Source organism: Sciurus vulgaris (genome assembly GCF_902686455.1).
Source record: "Sciurus vulgaris genome assembly, chromosome: 1".
Taxonomy (NCBI): domain Eukaryota; kingdom Metazoa; phylum Chordata; class Mammalia; order Rodentia; family Sciuridae; genus Sciurus; species Sciurus vulgaris.
Genome location: NC_136461.1, coordinates 204,253,999 through 204,275,248, shown reverse-complemented (window position 1 = coordinate 204,275,248; position 21,250 = coordinate 204,253,999). Strand labels below are relative to the sequence as shown.

The 21,250-nt window shown below is 51.5% G+C and overlaps 1 long non-coding RNA gene across 1 annotated transcript; it reads right to left on the bottom strand.

Moving 5' to 3' along the window:
* Positions 1-5,355: 5,355 nt before the first annotated feature.
* Positions 5,356-20,461, bottom strand: LOC306638106. Its single transcript, XR_013757356.1, has 5 exons — positions 20,385-20,461; positions 17,964-18,097; positions 13,489-13,568; positions 12,713-12,870; positions 5,356-7,216 (listed from the first exon to the last, which is right to left on the bottom strand). It is a non-coding gene; the product is annotated as an uncharacterized lncRNA (long non-coding RNA).
* Positions 20,462-21,250: the final 789 nt, after the last annotated feature.

Here is a 21,250-nt window from a genome sequence, read left to right as displayed (position 1 = left end):
GTGCCTTGCATATATTTGGAAGTGAGGGGGCAGATGCAGCATGCACTAGGGCCCACCGTGGGCAGGGCCTGCAGAAGGCCCAACCTGGACACGGCCATGGGCCCGGGTGGGACCGGGTGGTGTGTGCCGCCCAGGCTTGCTCTGCTCTACGCCCTTTGGGACAGCAGGACTGAATTTGTTCTGCTGAAGGCCCAGTGCCTCAGCAGCTCTGGGGCCTGTCCTCTAGCAGGAGCAACTGTGCAGGCGCTTGTCCCTCAACAGTGTGGCCCAGGTGAGTGGCAGCCGGAAAAGCAGGGGCGCCAGCATGATGGACAGAGGTGGAGAGGCTGGGAGGCCAGTACTGCTGGGGATCGCCTCGCAGGCTCAGTGGGTGAGGGCTGACCACGCAGTGAGGGGCCTGGGAGCCCAAGCTGACTGCCATGCGGATCAGAGGGACAGATGGGAACAGGCATGTAGATGATACAGACGGTGTCACGCGTACGGACACACGTACACAGAAGTGTAAGTAAATGACACATGATTACATGAAGTGTTTCATATGTGTATAATACACAGGATGTGAATACGCACATATATGTGGGTCAGTGGGTGTTGGGCACATGCACGGACACCTGTGCATGTGCGGAGAGCTGGGTGTATGCATGTGGATATGCATACATGTTTATCTTTCCTCCCTTGAGCCTGGGAACATAATCTTACCATGAAAGAGATAAAGCAGCCTGCGTGTCCTCCTGCTTATCAAGGTGTCCAAGGGGAGAATTGCAAGTCCTGATGTGGCCCAGTCAGGCTCCGCCTGGGAGGAGTGTGGAGTGTGAACTGTGAAGCATCAGATTCGAACCCACAGCTCTGCTTTCTGACTCCCAACCTCCTCCCTCCTTTGGTCTCTTTCTCTAGAAACTTTTTGTAAAATAAAGCTTCCATGGGCAATGAACTAAATCCCACGTACGACTTGGTGGTACTCTCTTCAATGTTCCCGAAACAACAAAACAGCCAAAAGAAGGGGCCCGGACCTTGGTTAAGAACTCTGGGATTTGTGCTCGCTCATTCTCCCTCCCGAGGGTCCACTGGGCCACTCCACTCTCTTCCTGGAAACTGTCCTGGGATCCCAAGTGGGAAGGTGAGGGAGAGGACAGTCACTCACCCACTCAGGAAGGGATGCCCTCAAAGCTTCCAGGGACTCAGAACAACTCCCTGGTGCTGATCAGAAGATACAGACAGTCCTCCAGAATCGAGTTCCTGGAACCACCAGGAAGTCCTCCTCCGCAGGCTCTAGGAGCCCACTGCTGGCGTTTAGAACGTGGCCACCCCAGAGGGAGCCTCCAGCTGCCAGGGCGGCCTTGTGCCAGCAGCCTTGGATCAGCAGCACCAGGATTACAGCTGCCCGGGCCAACGTGACCTGGAACTTCCCTTAAGCTCTGCAATTTAAGCACAATAGTCATTTTATGGGCCACCAGAGAGAGAAGCTTTGTCAACATTTGCCATAGAGCAAGAGAAGACAAGGCAAAGAAGCTCCCTTCCATCTCCTGGGCCTTTAGGAAACACCCCCTTCATTCTTTTCTGTCCACACCACTAACCCACAAGCCTTCCAGCTAGGGAAAGGGAGACCACAGGTCTTACTGGCACTAGGTCTTTCCGACCACCCCGAGATCGGGCTGTGAATACAGACTCCAGCCACTGAGGTTTTAGCATCTTAAAAAGCATGTGGGAGAGCCTGAGTTTGGACATGTGCCCCACGTGAAGCTGATGCTTACTGAGGCGAAGACCCTCTGCCTGCTATGTGCAGAGCCTGAGAGGAATTCAGGGACAGGAGGCGACAGCTTGCACATTTCTGAAGCATGACCACAGAGCAGGGAAGGTGGGGAAGACTCACTTAGGCAGTGCCACCCTATCTGAGCCTGGATCTTTTGTAAGCACCTGCTTTTACCACCTTGCAAACCATGATGGATGAGGAGGGTACATTTCCCCATCTTGCAGATGAAAAACCTTGAGGCTAAGAGAAGTCAAGTCATTTACTCAAGGTCACACAGTCAGTAAGGGGCAGAGCTGGGGGATTTGAACACAGGAAGTCCTACACCAACCATTTGAGATCCTCGAAGATGACCTTCTGCTCAGAGCTGACAAGCTGACTGGTGCAGGAGGAGGGAGAAGGCAGAGGCCGGCGGGAGACAGAGGCCTGTTCTGTGCGTGCCGGGATGGCCAGGGGCTGGCTCAGGAGAAGGCCATGGTCTGCAGAGACAACAGGAACTCTAGGCTGCTGTGCGGGTGGAAGAGGGGGTTCTGCTGCCTTACCATCTGTTAGAGGACCTCAGAGTCCTCGCGTCCTCGAACAGAGCCTGGCAGGGCAGGAGGTGGCCAGGATGCCCAGGGGATTGAGCAGCCGCAAGAGCAGCTTTCCTGCACATCAGGCCACCCGCAGCCACAAGCCCCAGCCAACCTTTGGGGGCCCCACAGAGTGGTCGTTGTGAATAAAAGGCACCAGGCAGCATCAGCAATGAGCCACCCTCCCTCGCTCTCTTCCCCCTCGCTCTCTTCCCCCTCGCTCCCTCCCTTCTTCTCTTCTTGTCCTTTGTCCTTGCACAGACAAGCTACCAAGTGCTAAGCCCTGTGCAGAGCTGAGAAGACAGAGGCAAACAGAGCGGAGGGACAGGCCATCTTCTGAGGGTCTTGTGTAAGGGCTGGGATCAACTCAGATTCGCAAACTCAAGTCACAGTGGGAAGAGTTGGAACCTATTCACAGTAAGACCCCAGACTCTACAAGAGTGTGACCAGCTGTGGAAAGCAGATGGAAATGTAGAGGGAGGTTTAGGGGTTGGGTGTGAGTGTGAGTGTGTGTGTGTGTGTGTGTGTGTGTGTGTGTGTGTGTGTTCTCTTTCATGTCGAAGGGTTGGGGTATCCTTGGGGCCACACTCATTTCTTATTAATTATCCTCTGCAAATTTTGCAGACTTTCATTACATGTTTAGCCCAGTTGCTTATCAGAAACATTTATGGAGTGTCTACTGTGTGCCTAGTACTGATATAGGTTGTCTCACCAATTTCCCATTTTTAAAATATGACTGAGATCGATGTCCTTATTCCCATTTTAATAAATAAGAAAACTGAAGTTCCCCCAAAATGCATTTCCTTGCCTAAAAGTCTTTCAAATAAGATGTAAGAAAAGCCAGGAACCCCTGAACAAGGACTTCCTAGACACTGACTACGTGGCAGGAAACTGGACTCAAGCTGAGGACTCAAGTGTCCTGTCACAGCCCTTTGATGCATCTGAGAAGCTGGGTGAGGTGTAAATGATACTGTGTTAGGAGATGTCCCTCCGAGGTTATTTGCTCATGCATTTGTCTACATGAGCGGGCATTTATTCATTCATTCGATTATTTACTCAATAAATGTTTGCTGAGTGACTTTCATGTGTCAGGCCGGTGGCCAGAGACACATCTTGGCCTTCTAGAGATGACCTCTTGAGGGAGAGGTGACATTAATCCACTAACTGCACTTGTAGCACCCATGGCCAGAGGGGAGAAGCCAGTCTGTTGGAAGTCTGCCGTAGCTGGCTACAGGAAGGACTTCCAGGGAAGTGAGGTGGAGCCAGATCCAAGGCTAAAGAAGGGGCAACTGCTGAGAGGAGGAAGTGCTTCTGGTCTAGAGGGAACCATGTGTGTATAGGGCCAGGGCTGAGGGGAAGTGGCAGCCAGTGGGTCATATCTGCGACCTCCCACCCACCAGTCTTGTAGACATCTCAACCTCACCCTGGCCCACTATCTCCCTGAGAGAAAGAGGCCCTAGTCCCCAGGCTAGGAGTCTGGAGGTCTCTCAGTCTTCTCTTTGCTCTCAAATCCTGTTTCCATCAATAACCAAGATCTTGACTTCCATCCTGTTTCTCAAAACTCTCTTCTCCTCCAAGGCTTTGGTTGGCACTTGACCCCTTTGCTGGGGTCACTACAACTCCATCATCCAACCACTTTATGAATCTTTAGGTGGGCCTATGCAGGGAAACGTCCTGAGCCCTGGGAGTAGAGTGGGTGGACAAGTCAGGCCTGCTCTTGCGGAGACACTGCAGAGCCAACCAGGTATGTCTCCCTCTGCCTCTCCCCATCTACCTCCCTGCCCCCAGTCTGCTCCTTCTGTCTACATATGAGGAAACTCTGATGATGTCAATTTGCTTCTTAAAACGGTTTGAAGGGTACCCACGAAGCAGAGGAGAAAGGCCAGTTATGTCAGCACATCATGCACACGATCCATGATCCACCTTGATGTCTATCGCCTGCCACAGACTCTATCTCCAGACAGGCACTCAGTGAGGCATCTTAAAGAGGTCCCTGATTTAAGAGGACAGTGTCAGAACTAGGAGCCCTTGGGCACTGTTTGGTACCTTTCTCATCTCAAATTGCTTTTCATTGAGTCCTAGAATGTGCCACATGATAACTAGACATTAGAAAGACATAAGAAAGTGAATTACAAGCAATATCAAAATAGACCAGTGAACGATGAAATCTCCGCTCAGTGCAGTGGAGGGTCTCCTGCGCTCACGATTAAGGCATAGAATTATCCCCTCCTCCACCCCAAGGTCTTATGGCTGTCCAATGCCCTGGGCTTATAGCTACAGTGGCCCAGCGGCAGTGACCCCCAGGAGGACAGCATCCCTGGCTAGCTCTAATTGCCTTAATGAAAACACTTTATCCTTATCTGCTCTGGGCTAATCTCAGGAAAGGCCTGAGGTCACCTTTGCAGGCATCAAAGCAGTTCTCGAGGGCTGTTCCAAGTCCAGGAAGAAAGCATTAAAAGACCTTATAAGTGCCCCTGGAACTGTTCTAGGAACTTTACATTTTCAAATCAGGATTTCTGTTCTTAGTTGAGAAATCTTTTTTAGAGATAATTTCAAATTAATTGCTGATGTTGGGTTTTTAAAAACAAAATACATGCGTAATTGTCACATTTTGGCTTCTGCTGGAGAGGAAACACAAGGCACAGAGTGTACTGATGGATGGGAAAAAGCAGACTGGCATTGGGCATATCTAGACCTAAATCTTGGACATATCAGATCCTGGCTGTGTGGCCTTGGGCAAGCGGCTCAGCCTCACTGAACACTGATCACTTATGTATAAAATAGGAGCCAGGAGAGCCACCCGTGAAGAATGGCTTGCAGATAAAAGGAGAGCTGGGTCTCACTCCTGGAAGAACAGGGCCAAGGCCAATGGGAGACAAAGCCATTCTTACCTCCGCAGCTGACGAGCTGATGCCCCTGCTGGCTGCAGTTGGGGCTCCACGACCCCCCGCCTTTCCCACAGGTGACGCGTAGTTCTGTGTTGACCCACCGAGCATAACCGAAGCAGGAACCGGCCCTCCTGCAGCACGTTTTCCTTCATTGCTGGGGCTGCAGATCCACAGAGGTCAGGGCGAAAGCAGACTGTGCCCAGCTCCTCACTTCACAGGTGAGGGTCTGAGGAACCCAGCCGCGGGCTGCGCTGCGGCTCTAGCAGGCTTCCCGGCGTGCGCACCTCCTCCTAGCCAGCGGCATTTATTCCACTGTCCCCTGGGAACAGCTACGTCAGGTCCTCAGGGTGTTCTCGGGATCTCTCCAGCACATGGGAAGGCCCAGAGCCAGCGAGGAGAGCAAGCCCAAGAGAAGGATCGGCTGGGTCTGTGGGACCCTGTTTAGCAGGGCACGGGCCGGAGGCTTTCAGGGGACATGGGGCGAGGCCAAGGGGAGGAAGGCTGCCTCACCTCCCAGCCCTGGAGGGGCGCCCGCCTGGGGTCACACTGTCCAGGTCTCACTGCTGGGACGTTGAGCTGCCCTGTACACATCACGGAGCTCTGAGCCTCCCCCGCCTACCAACAGGCTGAGACTCCCAGGTCCGGGGCGCTCCGTGGCCGCGTGGTCTGATGGTGTGAAAGCAACAAGAACGAGCTGCGGCCAGGGCGGGGGTTTTGTTTGCAGAGCATTCTGGGATGGGGGGAATGGTGGGTTACAGGTTCCTCCTCCTTTGACATGTGGACCTGAGGAAAGGCTGTTAAAATCACCACGGCAGGAAGATTTAGAGAGAAAAGGCACCCGGGATGAGAGAGGCAGGAAGGTGGGGAGAGCACAGGCCTGGCCGCGGCGCCGTGCGGGCCCTGCCAGCCGGGGGCGCTCTATCTCGGACGGTGCCGAGTGGCTTCAGGCCTTCAAGCTACACAGGTGCCGTGTGGCCTGTCCCTCCTCTCTTCCCACCTTACGGCCTCTCCTTCTGCAACGCACCAGCTTCCCAGTCATGAGGGTCACTTGGGGTTCCCCAGAAACAACGGCATTCTGCACCCCTGTGCCCCTTCTCATGACTTCAGGGTGCTCACCACTGCAATCACAGAGTGGGGGTGGGGACGGCCACCAGAAGAGCTGACCAGACCCCGCGAGCTGGGAGTCCCCATGTGGGCACTGGTAGAGGCGGCCCGATCCAGTCCCAGGTCAGACCCAGAACCCCAGCGATTGCTCTCCCTGTGGCGGGCGGGTGGGAGGAGGGCGGCCAGGAGGGTTCCGAGTTCTCTGACGCATGGAAGACGCTCTTTGTGTCACGGAGACAGTGTTGTCTCCGCTCGTGCGCCAACCTGGCTCCTTGGACAGTGAGGGCTTCACCTGCTCTTGGAGAGCTAACCCTCGTGAGACTACCTTGGTTCAGCACCCCAAGACCTCTCTCGATGCAGAGGGGTGCACTTGCATTTCCTATTTCCCTCCCCTTTCCTGATCACCTGGAAACCTGGAAACCGATTACTTAGGTTTAGGAAGGGCTGATGTAAGAAGCCGTGTCCTGAGAGGCAGCTGCATGTCTGGATTAAATCCTGGGCTCTGGCGGTAGGTCTATGCCACAGTCCCAGTCCCGCCATACACTATCTCTTCGGCTCTCTGAGCCTCACTTCCCTCCTGTAGAGGGATGGCAAGGACTGTCCCTCCGGACTCCTGAAGGCAGAACCTGAGATGACAAATCGTTGCTGAGCACACAGCCTGGCAGGTGGGAGCAAACGCTCAATACGCTACAGACATCAAGCTGTGAGCTTCTGGGGAGTTATTGCCCCCAAACTGGCTCTCGATTTCCCTCTCTGTAAAATAAAGTGTCCAGATTAATGAGCTGTAGGAGCCTGCCCTTCTGCCATCCACACTCAGGGAGTCCTGTGCTATTCCAAGCAGCATTTCAGGTCTCAGTCGTCAGCACAGGATTGGTCGCAGGCAAATGTGTTGCTCGAGGTTCTGGCTGCAGATTGGGAAACAAAAGGAAGTTGAGCTCATTTAGGCAGCAAGACTTGGCTCACACGTCAGAAGGCTGGAGATCAGACTTGGATTCTCCATGTCAGGAAACAACGTGAGAACAGAGATGCTCAGCTCCAACTCAGATGCGGGGAGAGAACCTCCCATATGCACCCTGGCCCTGGGGCTGCACTTAGCTTCTGAGATGAGAACCAGATGCTAGAAACTGCACCAGGACTGTCCCAGGAAGCCTGGGCACCGCCCCAAGAAAGGTCCCATCAGGCGCACAGGACTGCCACCTCCACCTTCTCCCTGCTGTCCGCAGTCTCTGGCAGAGCCTGAGTCCCATCAGAATCCCGAATGAAGGAGTTTAGGGACTGTGTCTTCTTTAGTTTTTCTCTCCATTGAGCTTTCCTGCCTTTCTAGGGCAAGCAAGCTTGAAGTGGTGTGGAACAGTCTGGAGTCTTCACTATATTTCTGTCACTCGTAACTGTAATCACAGCTTCCGAGGCACCTGCCCCCTGCTCAGCAGCCCCATCTGCTACCCCAGGGTGTCAGTGTTGTGATGTGCATCTTACCAGGGCAAAACCGAAGCTCAGAGAATCAGATAATCAGCTAGTGTTGTGCAACATAGACTCAACCCAGAACCAAGCTGCTGTGTGCAGGGTTGGCGGGAGTTTCCTGGAATTCTTGAGCAGAAGAAACCATCTGGGGCTGACGCAGGTTGGCCATCCTCGACGACACTCCCCCAGAGCCCAGAGCTTCCCCCGCTCTGTCCTGCCATTTCTGAGATCTACACACTTGGTTAGGGAAGGGTTTCTAAGAAACCTCTACTGCCAGAAATCCTGTAAGCCTTTGATCTGCGCCTCTGGGTTGCTAGCCCAGAGAGGGTCAAGAGGTGAGCTGTGAAGAAAGTTAACCTGGTGAAGAGCCAGGGAACAGAGCAGCTCCAGAGGACCTGCAGCTAGCAGACAAGACCATCTCATCCAAAGCACCACGACTCCATCCTTATTAAAATGGAATGCAAAATTGGAAAGTGCACATTGTTGTTATGCACAAAAGATCTTGAAAGGAAGACAGCACGGCAAGTTCACCGTCGCTCTCAAACACCGGGGTCATGAAACTGACTCTAGATCGGGGAATATTAAGGAGGAGATGCTGGGGCTACAGGAGCTGAGGATAGCGGAAGCACACCAGAAGGGACTCAGGGATCCACCCCTTTCCTTCTTCAACCCGGAAGCCCAGAGCTTAGGGAAATTGGAAAATACTGAGGGAAAAAGAAACAAATCCCAACTGCCTTCAGCTTGCTCAGCAACAAACCCAGGGTTCATCCCAAGAACAGTTGCCCAGGTCAGCTCCTGCAGACCCCACAGAGGGCAGGCAGGGTACTAGCATCTCCACATCCTGGGCCTCTTGTCCACAGGGAAGAAGCCAGCCAGAGACAGCGGCCCCTGTTCCCCAGGTCAAGTGGAGTATTCCCAGTCGATGTGACCAGGATCATACCTGAATTCCTCACCGGAGCCTACATCGCCTATCGGACCTGGCTCTCTGGCCAGTGGCTCAGCCCTGCACAGCCCCCTCCTGCTGTCCAGAACCTCTAACTCAGGTGCAGTGGTCCCATCAGGTCAAGGGAACCCTCACAAATGAGCCCAGGTCCTCCCTCCCATGCAACAGCCCTTGGGAACCTGGAAGCAGATGGAGAGGACTTAGCGTGGTGGTCTCCCAGCCGGGATGAGCACCAGCCTCCGCTGAGCCTGCTCCCAGCAGAGGTTGGAGCTGGGCCTAGCCTGGAGCCACCCATGCCTTCACAGGGGACAGGGTTACAGGGTTTGGCAGGTGTCGTGCCGGGCTGACCTGACCTCCCTATCATCTCAGCCCAGGGCTTTCATCGTGCTGCGCAGTGCTGTGAGGCCTCAGTGCTGAGTCCCGGATGAGAAGGAGGCTGTCAAAGCTTTCCAGTGCAGACAGGTCAAGCATGAAAGAAATCCACTTCTGCAGGGGAGAAGACCCCAGTGTCCTGCAGCTGGGACGACCGAAAACCCTCTTGTTTTTAGAGGAACGGCGCCAAAGACTTGATAAGGAGGGAAAAGAATGGGCTGCTTTGGCCAGCCTTGTCTCTAAAGCAGGAAGGACGCCCATTTCCTGTCCCTGCCCTCCCCAGCTAACCCAAAGTCCCTGCGCGTGGGTCACCTCAGTCTTAACAATGGGTAGACACTAAAGTAGCCCTGGAGATAGCAGCCCACTCCTTACGCACATGCACATGCACACACACACACACACACACACACACACACACACACACACACGGAGAGTGTCGCTGGCCCTGGGGATACACTCCAGAATTAGGAGGGCAGAAAGTACCATCACATTCCACAGCAGGGGTAAACCTCGCAAACATCATGCGCCTGGGAGAGGGCCACTCCAAAGGCCACTCTGTGCCATGTGTGACTCCATTCACAGAGATGGTCAGAAAAGGAAGACCCACAGAGGCAGGGAGTGAGCTACTGTTTACCCAGGGAGGAGGTAGGAATGGGGAGTGCCTATTAATGGAACTTGAAGTTTCTTTTTAGGGTGACAGGAACATTCTAAAATTAGATTCTGGCGATGGTAAACACCAGAATCACTCTGTATACATATTAAAATGCCATTCAGTCATACATTTTAAATGGATGCATTTTATTGCACATAAATTACACCTCAAAAACCCTACGTTTAGCACACGACTGGCCCTGAACCTGGACAGCGATGTGGGTGAACTTACCTGGCATTTCTCTCTCTGAGAAGGATGAATATGGAAATATGGAGACAGGAACCAAACCTCTGGCTTCATGCCCAAGCCTCGGCCCTGGCATGTGTGACAGAGGCAGGTCCCTGCCTTCCTGGGACCTCAGTTTGTAAGGCACTTGAGAGGCCTCCGTCACCTCCCAGCAGCCCCTGGGGCTGGGGAGACCCAGGGATCCCTGGGCTGAACTGACTGGGAGTGTCTACAGGGGTCCTTCCCTGAGCGCAAGCAGCTGCTCCCACCAGGTTCCCAAAGTGGGCGGGGACCATCCACATCATGAACATGGAGTTTCCAACAAATGCTCCCAAGGGCTCTGCGGCCTGGAGAGTCTGAGGCTATAGAGCTGTTAGAATTGGCTTAGTCTCTAAAATCTGCACTTAACTTCCTCTCATTTGGTTGACAGGTGACTTATTTTTTTGCTGAAAAGAAATGTTTGTAGAGGAAGGCACGGGGAGACTGGGAATGGAAGCCCATCTACTCGCTGTGTGTTTGAACTTGAACGGGTTGCAGGAACCTGGGGCAAAGTGCAGTGGGACTGGGTGCCCGTCCAGGCCTTCCTGCTCCATCCTGGACCTTGTGGCCACGTCCTTGTCCTTGCCTTCTCACCCTTTTCCTCTGAGCAGAGTGTGAGGGCTTGGGTGGAAAGCCTTGAGTTCTGGCCAAGAGTGCAGAATCAGTGCCTCTGTGTGTGTGCCTGTGTGTGTGTGTGTGTGTGTGTGTGTGTGCGTGTGTGTGACATGCTCTGCCCCGCATTGTTCAGCATGGCATCTTAATCAATTCTGGTTTCCAAAGCCACATTTGTACAATGCCAAAGCTTCTAGCATAGAAAAGAGCTTTAAAAACCTGAGACACATCAGAGCCTTATAAAACATCGGAAGTTGACACAGGCCTCCTGGTTAGAAGCAGGGCAGGGGTGCTCTTCCTACAGCCTGGCTGTGACCAGGGGTCTATCATACCCACCTGCAGCAGGAGCCTGGGGTGCAGGGGTGTGGCCACCTCTGGTCCACAAGAAGACTCAGGGCCAACACTGGCAGGTTTACACATGGAGATGAAGCCAGAATTAAGGACAGGTAGTTAGTGTAGAAATAGGGGATGGGGTCAATTCGAGGAAATGAAGCCATGAAGCCATCTGCCTCTGGAAGTTGGAGACTGCCCCTGGAAGAATGGAATGTCAAGGATCTCCGGAGGCCATTGATTACCAAATTTACCTGCCTTTATCAAGGACTGCAAGCAAGGAGCTGCTAATTAATGCCCCCTGGGCTCTTATCTGCCTGAATCATCTTGGCCCTCCCCCTGCCCATGGCTTCTCACTTAATGCAGGAAGGGAGAGATAAGGAGGGAGAGAACTGGAGAACAAAAGAGAATTTAACCCATAAAAGACGTAGGGTGTGCTCACTTCTTGGGACTTTAGAACATCAGCCATGGCCCCCTTCTTCCTGCTGGGAGAAGTCTTATTATTACCTTTAAATAAAACCTGCTTAATCTGCTTGCCTTGGCGTGCTTCTCTAGTGTTCAATCTTCAACATTATAAGGAGCAGAACTCGTCACCGGTAAACGGCGGTATCAGAGACACTGAGCCAAGCAGTTATTAAATTGTGACGCTGAAGAGGAAATAGAACAACTGCTATCTGCTAGGCACGGGGGTCTAAAGAGAAAGGCATAGATCCTGCACTCCAGGAACTCAATGCCTGCTCAGGGAGACCCAGTCATGAGCAGACCATTGTAACCCCTTGCTCTGTTCTGGGACAGCAGAAATCACAGGTGCCACGGACCCTCTGAGAAAAGAACCACACGGCTCTCTCTCCTGATGGGGTCACCAGGTAGGCAGAGCTCAGTGTGTGCCTTAGCACCCACCTCCCCACACACAGCAGGTGTGGGATGAGGAGAGCAGTTGGGCCAAGGCCCAGCTTGCTTACTTGGATTCTGACCCAGGAAGCTGCAGTAAGAGGGGAAGGTGGTCAAGAGGTGACCTAAGCCCACAGAGGAGCATCAGAGGGCATGAATTCAGGGGCAGTAGGCAGCATTGTACAGAGGCCCTTGGCATTGTCCCCAGAGGGACAAGGCCGCCAGAGCACTGCTCGCACATCTGCCTTCCTCCCTGGCTGAGGACTGCTCTAGGGGCTTCCACATCTCTGGCATTTTCTACATGTCCTGGAAGGTGGTGAGCAAGCTTCCACTAAAGGAGGCCTCAGGCAGAGCAGCCACGCACCAGCCATGGGAGGCAGGAAACTTAGCACCTTCTCACAGCCACTGCAGGGAGCTTGGCAGTGGTTGAGATGAGGGGAGGTTGTACCTTGATAGCCAGTGCTGCAGGTGAAGAGGTGCCAGACAGAGGAGAGCAGGCCAGGAGGGTTTTCCGGGGAGGAAAGAGCATGGATGGAGTCCAAGATGAAGAAAGAGTTAGGTGTGTAGGAGAACCCCAGGCCATTGAGCAAACTCCAGACTACCACCAGGACGGGCAGCTGCTGGGAGCTGGCGCTGGAGGTAGGCCGGGTCAATTTCTGCTACGATGGAACCAGGCTGCTCTTATTTGATGTGGGGTTTCTTCTAGCTCTTTCTTGGGGAATGTTTATAGAATCTTCTCTAAGAGTGTACTTTTCTCAATCAATATCTCAGGACTTCAGTAGTCCCAAGCAAGTCTCCCTCTCTGCAGAAGTGGTTCCCTACTCCTAAGTCTTCTGAAATCCTCCTGGAAGAACTAAGGACCAGGCCATAGCTCACCTGTCTTGCAAGAAGGTCCCTTATAGGGCTTCTGGAATGTAGATGAAGACCAGGAATGGAGAAACAGGTGCTTGGCAGTGGTTTCCCAAGTCACATCTGTGAATTCCAAAATGTCAGAGGCCAACCAGTTTAACCCTGTTATTTTATAAACCAGGAAACTGGACCAGAGAGAAGAGGAAGGAAGGGGGGTAGGTTTATGCATTAATGACATGATGCAGGACCAGCACCAAGCTCAGCGAATTCACACAAAGGAACAGGGAGGGAAGCGTACATGGGTTCAATTTCTCACTAGGCCACTCCTGGCTATGAGGCTTCGGGCTCATGACTTCACATCTTGGGGCCTCCTCTATAACCCCTGTCTCCTGGAGTTTTGCACAGTTGACATGAGACTGTAAGGAAGTGCTACTTCTGTGGGCTTCTGCAGCTCAGTTCCCCATTCACAGCATTAACTTCAGGTGACTGTGGGGGTGGGTGACAACTCACTGACTTAGCTGGGTCTTGGAGAAGAGAGGATGTCTTACTGATCTAAATATTCCATCTCTTAATGCCTATACTTTATAGATGCTCCACAAAAGAGCATTATCCCATGACAAACTCATGGGGAAAGAATGACCACTCCTAAATTAGACGAGACATAGAAACTGTCTCAGCAAAGTGACAACTTAGTCAAGGTCTCCCTGCTTCTCCCAGCCCACTCCATTTCCCAAGGATCTACCCAAAGTGGCCAGCTCAAGTCTTTGGGACTCCTTTGCCCTCATTCTCACAGACTGGCTCACTGCCTGTCATGTTTTGGTTTCCACCAAAAGGCATGGCCCATCCAGGTCATCTCCAAGGCATCCCCCTAGGGACAGTTCTGCTGAGCATCCTGTAAGTCATAACAACAATCATTTCTATTATTTACTCAGCGGTGAATTTGTTCCAGACACAGCCATAAGGACCAATGCATTCTTGGTTGCAACCAGAACAAAGTCTAGCCAGATGAAAAGCTCTTGGACGTGCCCAGAATGGAGTAGGGCACAAGATTTGATGGACGTGAACGTGTCAGCAGTTCCATCACTGCATGTGGGTGCCGTTTGTATCCTTGCTACTGTCTCCCCTGCCCTTTCCTCTGGACCTGTGTTTTCTCAGCACAGCCGTTAAGGCCAAGACTGAGTGCTGTTCTGGTGGTACAAGGCCACACATACAGCACTGCCTGGATTCAGTCTGTCAATCATCCCAGGGTTCCAAGGGGCCTGTAGAAATAGCCTAATACCAGATGGCAGGAAAAGTCCCACTTAATGAAGAAGTTGAATCCCTGTGCCTCATCACAAATGCAGAATATGACAGTGACTGCACAGGTGTGTCAAATGGGCATCCAGCAAATCCTGGAACCTAAAGCTTCCATCCACCCCCTGGGTAAGTTGAAGGGAAGTGGAGCCTGGGGAGGTTGCAAATTGGTTGGACAGATGCAACAGACCCTGAATTTCCTTGTCCACCCAGCTCTAGCAAAGATGGAGGCGGTCAAAGGGAAATGAGAATGAGGATGGTTTTGACCTCTGACTACGAAGCTATGTGGAGGAAAAATTGCAACTGCACTGGTGACCACCACTGCCTCCTTCCATGCAGGAAGCCACCATGGAAGCAGGAAGGAGGAGCTGGATGAGTTTCCTTGCCCCCAAATTTCTGTAAGTGAAAGAGTATAGGTTTGGCATCAGGAGACAACAAATAGGTTCCCTGCGCAGGATTTCCAAGGTGGGCACAATCAAAAAGACTTGGTCCGCAGAGCCGATGTGACTGCCCCGAGCTTCGGAGTCTCCACCTGTGCAAGGGGAGGACCTCTGTCCAGGGCTGAGGAGGAAAGCCCCAGACCAGCAGTCAGGGAACGAGCCTCGTTTCCTTTGCTTACACCCTCTACCCAGTGATGTTTGTAGGCTTCTGGAAATGGATGTCCTCTTCAGGGGACAATAAGGTTGTCACATTTGCCTGAAACTTCTGGGTTGAGCACCTTTCCAGAGCCATGGGTAGTTAGTTCATTGGAATATTGGTTCACACCCAGTTCTATTTCTAATGGGTAGGAACGCGCTAGCAACTGAATTTGTTTGCATTTCAATGTGGGAAAAGAAGCAAATAAAATGGGGACCAAGGACTTATTGACCAGGAACTATGAATGTCATCACTCGCTAGATCTGCAGGAGGGAACGGTGGGTGTGAGGAAGAAGTTCCTGACCTGGGACACTTCTGAACAGCTGGCAGTCAGCTCTACCAAGTAAAAGTCACAGGAAGCAGCCTGAGTAAGGACAACAGTCAAATTTTAAATATCTTGAGGATCTGCGTCTGCTGAGGCAAATTCAGGCAGACCCTTGGGACCAGGAAGCATCCCTAGGGGGAGCTACTTCTTCCTGGTATTTTTAATAATGAAATCAACAGAGCAAAATAGAATTCATTAAATGCACAAAATAAGAGGGACTCAAGAGCCCTTCTGCCCAGGGATTGATTCCTAATACAGAGCTACCTACCTGGAAGGCCAAATACTGGAGTCGTAGTCTTTCATTTGAGGTGGGGCCAGACTTCTAAAAAGACTCCCCCAATTACTTTGGTGAACATCTCTGGTGAGAACCACCAATCTCATCCACTCATCTCATCTGCCATTCTCGTGAACCCTGCTACAGAGGAGCCCAGGATTGCCTGGAGTAGCGGCACCTTGAGTCTCACTCTGATTCCTTCCAGTCTTCACTACTTCCATAGCTAAGGTCAAGTGCAACCAACACCAGGCCCTGTGCTAGGAGTTCCTGCTTCAGTCCTGGGTGAGGCCCCACCTTCGTCCACACACAGCTTCTTCTGAGGAGTAAACAACTCAGAAGGGAACCCGCTGGGCAGAGGGGTCCACTGCTAGGTAAAGCAAAATCAAAGAGGCCTTCAAGCAGGACATGGGGAGTGTGGCTGCTTAGGGAGGCCCTCCAGTAGCTCTTCAGGCAGCAGGAGCATTCTGGGAAATGCCTGGGCTGTGGGAGGCATGGCCGGGGCAGCGACTCCGTGACTTGTTCACGACTGGATCCCAAAGCCTCTGCGCTACTCAGGGCCGAGGCTCTGGACTGGAAGATGATGCCATCCACACCCATCTGTCAATTGGTTATTGGCTGTCTCTCTTTCTTGATCTTCCTTCTCTGCCTATAATCCTCTTCTCTTCATCATCTCACAGAACCTGAAATCCAGTGTGTTTGCCCTTGACACAGGAACTTCTCAGAACTAGAGGCTCTGACGTGTGCCTGCTGAGTAGATTGGCAGGTATCAATGACTGGTGACCCAAGATGGGGAAAGAGTACAAAGAGAAAGACATGTTGACGACATCCCTATGTCTCAGACCCCCCGTGTTTCTTAGCACCCAGTACAAAGTGCACTTCATGTCTCAATGCAGGAGTCCTGCTTCTCGTCCTCATGAGCACTGGACATCTTTGCCAAAGAGGAAGTTAGAATGGAAAAGTCACCATGTGCTGCTTGGATCCTGACAAGGAGGCTTTAATCTGACCCAGCCACCACACAAAGAGCACGGGCACCTTGGTCACAGGGTCCTTAGGTCTGCACACGTATTTGGGCTTACCCCAGGAAGACAGTGTTACCCATTTTACTGCCTGTTCTGTGCCAGTTCTGCCAGCACATGGCTGACCCTGGGGCCATAGTAGCGCTATGGCCTGTGTCTTTAGAAATGATGCTTAGTTATTCTCATGGGTTTGAAGTGGAAGCTGTAATCATTGCTTGTCAACCTAAAGCAATTTATTTCACCTACCTGTGTTCATGTCATTTTGTCCCCCAGGACTATGCATTTTGCAAATCAGAATCTCTATCCCCAGCACCTCACCTAGGACGGGCAGAGTAAGAGCTTGATAAAAGTTTGTTAAATGAACATGTCAAAGAATGGAGGAATGGATGGATGGATGGAGGGATGGATGACACCTAGCATCTTTTTCTGTACATACTATTCCAACTGTTTCCAGCTGTGAGCTGAAATTGTCATCTATAAGCCTAATTTTTATCTGCCTGTTAATTTAGACATTTTGCCAACAGATCAATTATAAAAATCTGTGTTAAATAGGAAACACAGCAGGATGCAAATAGCTTTGAAGACCGACATTCGTGGATCTGAAATCTGGCAGCACTACTGAATTGCTTTGGGCAAATCACTTGCTCTTCTGACCCTGCGTAGACAGAAACCTCCAGGGAGCAGGGATCCTGAGGGGTGCTCATGTTCCCTCGCAGGGTCAAGGCCTTGATGTTATGTTCGAGCAGAGGAGTGCCAACTCTTAACAGGAGGAGTGGCCCAGGGTCAGGGGAGTCTGGAGGCTAGAGATTTGGTGGCGTTTAACCCAGCTATTTCCCGGCCAAGCCCTGGCCTCGGCATAGCTGACCTGCCTGAGTGAGAGTTTGGCTTCCTCTGGAGGTCAAGAATTCTGACGATTAAGGCCTCAGCTTTCTCTACCCTCCTGCTGCAGGCGATGGAAGCCTATGTGCAGGCCAGGGCTGCCTGAATTCCCTGCTTAACTCTTGCTTGCCAGTTAATCACTCTGGCCTTTTCATTTCCATTTTCCTGAGTCTAGTTGAGCTGTGTAATCACCACTCCAACACACTGTCCTTATATTTAGTCTTTACCTCATGTTTACAAGTGCCTGCTGTACTGCACCAGCCAAAGAATACCTCCTGCTTGTAACTATCCAGCTCAACATAGAACTATTCCATTACTCTGGTCTCCACCTTCCACCAGGAATGGAGTCCTCATGGCCAGACAAGTGTTAGCTTACCCATTCCCAGAATCTCAACTTAGTGTCTTCAGCCTCAGACAATTCTTAGAACTACTTGACACAGGTCAGTTTCTCCAGAAATCTTGTTCAGGTAGAAATTTCTAGGCAGGACATATATTCAAGAGTGATTTTTGTAGGACAGAAAGACAGAATATACAGTCAGGAGGGGGAGAAATTGAGCCGTGATTCCAAAGCCCAAAGCAGGCCTGGACCAGTCCCCACGGATTCTGGGAACTAGAGGGGATCTTGGAGATGTTCCATTTGGGGGAAGGAAGTACTGCTTCTCCATAGAAGGCATGACCACTGGCAAGATGGTGTCAGAAGGAAATGTCACCAGGGCTCTAGACAGCACATCAGAGAGCCCAACCCCACAAGCACTGGTTTCTGTAGCCTGGCATGACTCCTGCCCACTTTGCTCCAGTAAGACCCAGGACAAGGGTTCCAGGGCAGACAGCTTACACACCAAGCCAACCACTTACCCTCTCCAGAGAAGTCTGGGGTGGTGGAAACCGGGAATTGATAGGGAAGTCAGCCCTAAAGATGTGGTTCTCCATGTAACATGCCAACCAGGAAGGACAGTCACTGTCTACCCCAGAAACTGCAGACAGGAAGCCTGTACACAGAGGAAGGAAAAGGCAAGGCAGACAAGCAGAGAGAAGAGGGAACAAGAGGTAGAGACCTGAAGACTAACTGGCCTCCACTTTTCAAAGCCCCTCTCAGAAACTCAGCTAAACCCGTCACCTCAGATCTACAAGTCTGACCATATCCTTGTAGCAAATTAGGTCCCCTTGATTTCTACTGATGCACCAGAAAGTCCTGACAAAATGTTAGGCACAAAATCAACCTTCTCTTGCTCTCTCCTCCTATTGAGGCGGCTGCTTCTTTCCAGGGTGCTCCTTGCTTGTCTCTTAGCTGTTTCTTTCCTGTAATAATAGCCCCTCCTCCAGATGTTTGTGTGCTTGATGCAGAATCATTCAGAGATTTGGAATCTAAACAGACTGTGTTCTCTGGTTTTCCTCTGTCCTCATGTTTATTCAGTCTTTTTCTTCAGGAGAGATCATGTGAAAGAGTGACAAGCCCACAGCTTTGCTGTAAGCAGAATTGGACTTGAATCCCTGCTTCCACTACTAATAAGACATTTGAACTTGGTCCAGTCACTCAGTATAACAGAACCTCAGTTATGGCAGCTCTATGATGTTGATAATGACATCTCTTGTGAGTTGTTAGGAGAGAAGGGGACAGTGTTTGTGGGGTACCTCAAAGGGGCTCAGAGAAGTGTTATCACCAACCTAATTGTCATTGCTCAAATGGTTTAGGCAATCTCAGATCCTCTGTCATTTCAGTTGCAAAAGACAGACCCTTTTCCTGCCTGCTTAAACCACCTTCAACCAGGAGGGGAGCAAGGGATCCCTTGTTCACAGGAGGCTCAGGAATGGCAGGAACCAGGGTCATAAATAAGTCCTCGGGACTCGGTTCCTTGACTTTCTTATCTGGAGTCCTCTTATACAGCTCCTTTCTCAAGATTCTTTTCTGAATAACTCCAAGAGAGACGTTTTCTCCTGTCAGTCCCAGGAAATACCTTTGATCATCTTCAAGCCAATCCTCATGATTAGGGTGATTGGCTTCTTACTAAGCTAATGAATAGGCCAATCCCAACGAAACTACAGGGACACACAGAGAAAGGGGGCATTTTTCCAGAAAATCAGTGAGCTCTACTGGAAGAGAGGAGAAGGGATGGGCAGGGTCTGCTCTACACTCTGGCTTAAACCCAGTGACATCTTTTTACCCTCAATGTGTGTCTCTTCTGAGTGGCTGGTGAGCTGGTGACTCCCTCTCCCTCAGTTTCCTTGTTCCTTCCAGAGCTCTGATCCTAGATGAAAATTTACCAGCAGTCAGGCCCCGAATGTTCTCCCATGAGGAGCAAAGGAGTCCTCTTGAACCGTGAGACCTGCATTTCACCCACATGGTCCTGCCAAGACAGAGCAGGGCCACAGGAGCAAGGTGGCCGTGACCCAGCCATATTGGATGAGTGGCTGTAGACCAGACTCTTCATTCCTAGACCATGTTTTGCTCAACGGCATATTGGATCCCAAGTCTTCTGGAAATGACAATGTCTCTAAGCGTTCCTCTGTAAAGACAGAGGCAAGAAATCTGCTGCTTTGCTCAACCTCTTCCTTTCATGCAGAGGCATGAAAGAGGAGAGTCCAGAGCCTTTTGGAAATCCTCAAATTCAACTCAGAAATGAGAAAACAGAAGCTTAGGATGGCAAAGGGGCTTCCCAGAGTCAAACAGCCAATGTCTGTTAGAGAGTGGATTTGGATTAGGAGCCCAGCCCCGCAGAGAGCATCCATGTGTCTGCTGGGCCAACAAGAGGGAAGGACTAGTTGGCAGAGCTCAGTTGCAGAGTCACCTGTCCTGCTGGCCAGCAGGGGCCTTGCCTTTCATCACATGCCCCTGAGCCTGTGCCCGCACCCTCCTCCTGTACTGTGCGGCCCTCTCTCTCAAAGGGTTGGGGATCTCGAAGACCCACTCACGTACCAGGAATCAAAGAGCGATTTTTGGCTGGACCTGCCCAGTAAGTGGCAGGACGAGGAATGAGAGGCCTAGTAGCTCGGGAGAACCTGGATTCAGGGGCACCGAGGACTCCTGCCACTGACTCCACCCTGCTGGCCACGGCTGCCCCAGTGCCTCCTGGGTCAGCAGCAAAACCAGGAGAGGAGGCAGTCTTCCATACACATGCAGCTTTCTGCTCACCTCCCTTAGGAGATGCAGGTACTAGTGAAGGAACGGGAGACCCAGGACGTTCAGGGTGGAGGGAAAGAGTATTATTAGCATGAATCTCCCCTTTTGCTTTATCCAGCTGCTGTTCCCAGCGTGATAGACTTTGGCTAGAGACTCACCCCATCCAGCTTCTTCTGTGCACATGGTCAAACTGTATTTTCTGCAATCTTTGAATATGATCCAGGTCATGAGTTCTGAAGAGTGAAATGCAGGCACATGCAATCCATGCCAGCACCAGACGTGGCCCCTCCAATACCCAACAGAATTTTCTGTGTCCTTTCCCTTTGGCCATTCTGTGGCTGCATGCAGAAGACAGCAGAGACTTTCCAAGGCTCAGGGAGCATCAGGCTACTAATTTGGGAAGGCAGCTAGATATCTGAGTCACCTAAGCTCAGATAAAAGTCATCTGCTCAACCACACTGGGTTTTGTGTCAAAGGAAAAAATTTTAATTGCATTAAGCCACTGAAATCTGGAGGTTATTTGTCATAACAACTTAGCTTGATTGCCTTGATTAACACAGTCACTCAGTCTCAGGGTGTGTTTACACAGTGACACCACATTCACCCCAGTGACAACACATTTCACAGACATCAGGAGAAGCAGCCAAAGAGAAGCCGGTAGCCACACACCTGGACAGAAGTCATGCTCAGGGAATTGTTCTGTGGGACCAATGACCATGGATCGGAAGTCACGGTTTGAACTCAGTCACACCCTCTGAATATCTCTTAACTCTGCCCAGCTCCCTCCTCACTGCCCTGTCCCTGAATCTCACAAGCCACCACCATCGTTTACAGCAATAATGTCTTCCAGGTCTCCCTGCCTCCCATCCCCTGCTTTCTCCTGTCCTGACTTCACATAGCAGCCGCTATGATCCACCTAAAATTCCTGTATGATCACGTGAAATCCTTTCAATGTTTTACAAATAATAATATCTTAGCTCAGCCCTGTGTTACCTGACCCTCACCCACATCTCCAGTCCTCAAC